This window comes from Formica exsecta, unplaced genomic scaffold (assembly GCF_003651465.1).
Source record: "Formica exsecta isolate Colony F162 unplaced genomic scaffold, ASM365146v1 scaffold149, whole genome shotgun sequence".
In the NCBI taxonomy this organism is placed as follows: domain Eukaryota; kingdom Metazoa; phylum Arthropoda; class Insecta; order Hymenoptera; family Formicidae; genus Formica; species Formica exsecta.
The window spans coordinates 803,590-808,155 of record NW_021848818.1 but is presented as its reverse complement, the minus strand read 5'-3'; the positions used below and the strand labels follow the sequence as shown (position 1 = coordinate 808,155).

The following is a 4,566-nucleotide window of genomic DNA, read 5'->3' as shown; positions in this document are numbered from 1 at the left end:
GGAAGAGGTAATCGGAGAGAACGTGCTTATCGAACAACGTCGCTAATTGATTGGCACGTCTCCGTCACCGTGAGAGAACCCGGTGAGGTCGAGGATGGGGGACTCTTTTCCCCTTGTGCCTACATGCATATTTAACATATTCTTGGCGACTGGTCGGCGGCTTATTATTATCGAAATAAGCTCGCGGATCGTAGACGTCGCCGCTACTTTTCCGACTCGCGTGACAGTTTCGCCGCGTCTTTTAAACGTAATAAAGTTCACTGTAATATTTTTGCCTGCTGACGGTGCGGCTCTTGGACAGATTTCGGTTCGGATGTTCGCGGTGCCGTCTCGTGTCGACTCGGTTCTAATTCTTTTTTCTTTTTTTTATTCCTTTACGACTGTTGGCGTACGAACGCTGACGAAACACGATTCATTCGCGAACGCGAAGATTTGCTCTGTTTAAATTTCACGATTTATAGTTATTTTCGCGATTTATGGTTATTAAGTATAATTTATTGTAATTTTATAATGAAAGAGAGAGAGAGAGAAACAGGGTATCTATTCCCTAGAAAAATATAGAATTCTCAGGGAATTTTTTTGTATCTGGAGAAATCAGGAAATTCTCAATTAATTTTATTGGGATTCAGGAAATTAAAAAAAAATTCTTTCTTTAATAATTTTGCTCTTATACTGTAAGCAATTTGTAATCTGCCGATAAATCAAATTGTGTGAATTATGTGTTTAAAATATATTATAAATATATATTTATCTCTCTGTTTATATATTCAATCTCAAATAAAGTCTTAATAAAATATTGAATATGCAAAATTGAAAATGCAAGTTGAAAATTTTTATCTTAACAAAAACTAATCAGTTTTTTTTCAGTATATTTGTAAATCTACCAATTAAAACTTTAGTAGCTTTGTATTTTTCTTTTGTATGAATGAAAATCGTGAGAAAACACATAAAAAAACTTATTTTAAGGAAATTATATCAAACAATTTCTTTAAAATATTCTCTTTACCTGAAATTTTGAACAAAAATACTTGGAAAATCAAAGAATTTTCAGAGAATTTTTTTACAAGATTTGAGTAGACACTTTAAAAAATTTTATTTTTATGCATATTATTTCCCAATACTACTGTTCAATTAATTATACATCACATGGATAAATCGCGAAAACGCGGTCGATTACGATCGCGTAAATTTAAACGATATGCGATTTAATATTATACTATCGAAGCGTATTTATTTTTGTATATACACATTCGTATAGAATTCATTTTCGACGCAGAATACGGAAAATGCGATTGTGATTTCCGAATCATCGCGTGAAAGCTAATATTTTGATATATTTAATATTCTCGTAATACAACATATTACGCTTCGTTGATCGATGAGTAATTAATAATTACTGTCATATATATTAGCGGGAGAGAAACGTCACGTAAATACCCGATATTTTATTTAATTCCATATACTCGCTTTTGGTGATTGAAGAAAGAATACGAAAATGTAATATAATGTAAAAACAGGAATACGTTCTTGGAATTAGCGCAAGGATATAAATATGCTTTCCTTATAACGTTTTTGAATGAAGCGGATTTGATCATTCAGATCATTAAATCTAATTTGCTATGAACATATATTCAAACCGTAAATGGATTTTGAATCTGATTAATATAAACAACACATTAATAATATAAATAATATAAAATACATTTTGATTGACGTTATTTTGGTTTTAAAGCACAAAATTCTTCGCTTTGATTAATTAATCAACCGCTTACTTGAAGTATTTAATTGATTAATCTAATAATCCAAGTATCCCATAAGTACCCCTAATAACCCCAATTTATGACGACATTAATCGATTTCAAGTAATCAAACTTGCTTCACTCGAAAACGTTATTAGTCGAAGATAGTCTAAGAACACGTGTACCGAAGCGTATTACTGGAAGAAAACACGAGCATTCGCCGGACGACGATTCTTGGAATAGGTAGGGAGGGGGAGACGCGAGAGCTCGAGCCTCGAGCCTCGAGCCGTACAATATAAACACAAACACACAGTCGCGTCCGCTGCGTGAGACGAGTCTATCTAGTTCGCGATCTCGAGATATTTCGCTCGTCTATAAGTCTATAGTCTAGCATACGTACGGTTAAACCAACATTCGCGATATTAACTAGCAACTACTTTTCCATCGACAAAGAATTATATTAGAATCGCGATCGTTAAACATATCGTATCATGAAAAATAATGGAAGAAACAAGAAGTTGGCGAGTAAAGGCCATCGCAAACAAAATTGCGTAAGAACGTAAGACGTAAGCGTGAGAAAATCGACCAATCCCAATCGAGTATTTGGCTCTTCGCTTTTACGGAAAGCCCCATACTCGATTGGGATTGGTCAATTTTCTTACGCTTACCGTATTACGTTCTTACGGAATTTTGTGTGCCATGGCCTTAACTCGTATCGTCCTGAATTTGGCGAGATTGAACCTGCGTCTATGTTAAATCGTCTCTTGGTCACCGTCGCGAGCAGTTGAGTTTCGAGCCGAGTATCAAACGATCGTCGTGATTGCGTTGAGGCTAGCGTCGAGCAAAGTATCGAGCGACCGCCGTGATTACATTGAGGTTAAGTTTCTCGCAAATGATACATAGTGATCGATATTTAGTCGGTGCGTGGTCGGAATCGCGGTTAACAGGACCACTTCGTCGAGATTCCGTAATGGACGCCATGATGAGAGGCGCGTGAATTCCGTAATCGCTCGTTTTCGCTAGTCGTCCAATGGCGATCGTTTCGTTCGTACAATTGCGCGTCGTGTATACGTGAATTTCGGGAGTGTCGAGAAAAAATATCGCCGCGCATAAACGTCGGGAGTGTCAAAAGTAACGGGCGATTATTGTGGTTATGCAGATGTCGCGAAAAATATCGGTGATCGATTGAAAGTACGTTATCGCACATAAAATGAATATCTGGAGATAATATCGCCAGTTTGTCTGTATGTGTGCGTGTGATTTTTTTATAGCGATTATTATCCGAGTAAATAAATGTACATCGGGAGTATCGAAAAAAATTGTGCGATCATCGAAATTTTAAATATTGTGACTATTATTATTCGAACTATTTTGACTAAATGATATGTGCGTCAACATGAATCATCGTTAATCAAAGCTTTGCATCGAAAAATAAAAGTTAGACAACGAGTACGAAACAGCGTGACAACGACTCTGGTGAGTCTATAATTTTATAATTAATTAAATTTCACGTTTATATTTATACAATTGCATAATAATACATAAATCCTTGTTCTTTTATGGATACTTTAATAACAGATATAAAATATAAATATATGAAATATGACAAAGAAATTATTTTTAAAATATGCATTAAAAGTGAGACGTATTTTTCATATATATTTTTCCACAATTTTTACATTACATTATTTACGTTACAACGATTAATACAGAAATGACTAGCGTATGCGGACGCATGAAATTTTATATTGTAAAAAATACATATAATAGAAATAACACCATTTTTTTACATTTCTCTGAAATGCAAATTAAAAAGTAGAATTATTACTATATAATTAAATATAACAAATGTGGTCAATTAATAATAAACATTAGTTGCCTGCTGATATGTCGAGGAGGTATATCGTAATAACATTGTGATATATCTAATTCATACGAGATACAAAAATGCAGGATTCTCTTTCTCTCATTTTTCTTGAGTAATATATAAAATATAATAATAATTCTATTAGTGGGAGAATTATATAATAATTGTGAATTACAAGACATTGGTATAAAATTGGTCAGTGGTTTATCTTGATTTAATGTTTGATTAAAATTCTGTTTAATAATTTCTCTCGTTGTTTGATGTTGAATATTACTGACGTTTAATTTTAGCGTGTGCCGATAGCATATGCTGTATTTGTATTTTTATAGCACTTTTATAAATGCGCTGCATAATTTAATTTTCGACTTTATTAATGATATTGTACATATTTCTCCACGCTATTGACTTTGTATGATCTCGCAGCTGAATACTCGTTGCTCAATGTGAATCGAGCCTTCAATTTTCTTTCATGATTCAACTAATTCGCTTTAATCGCAGAAAAAAAAAAAAAAAATTTGAGATGCGTACTTCACCAACCTCGATTTCGCATTAATCCGCCGTAGAAACGAACCCGATGAAAACTGCCTTTCGTATTTCGCGATGTTTCGAGAGCGGAGAGCTTTTAATTAGAACTTTATGTACCGCTCAACTGCCTTAATATTTACGTTTAATCCATTTCGACTGTAACCCAAGAGTAGCCGCGGATTTCGCAGTAGTATCTCGTAATCGCGATTCAAAATGCATCTGGATCTGACTGGAGTGCCCAGAGTCGGCGTTTAAGATAGAGATAAATAGATAGTAGATAGAGAAAGAGAAACATCGTTTTTAATCTATCTCGTCTGCCGCTATAATCATTTCATTTCGTGGGAAATCATGATTTGGCGAAATATCGTGGAGAGAGGCGAAATCAGAGGAGGCGTGTTCGGCGGCGGCTACCAAACGAAAAAAAAAAAAAAAAAG

General features: G+C 34.4%; 1 protein-coding gene across 4 annotated transcripts in view; it reads left to right on the top strand.

Annotated features, from left to right (window-relative positions):
• The window catches only part of LOC115246346 (semaphorin-1A), a 233,962-nt gene that overhangs the window by 124,045 nt on the left and 105,351 nt on the right, over positions 1-4,566 (top strand). The window contains exon 1 of one of the 4 annotated variants that reach the window (XM_029825094.1): positions 2,799-3,215. The exons of the other annotated variants lie outside the window; for them this stretch is intronic. The gene's annotated coding sequence lies outside the window, so the exon portion shown is untranslated. Of the gene's footprint in view, positions 1-2,798; positions 3,216-4,566 lie in introns of those variants that run through there. 4 annotated transcript variants of the gene reach the window in all.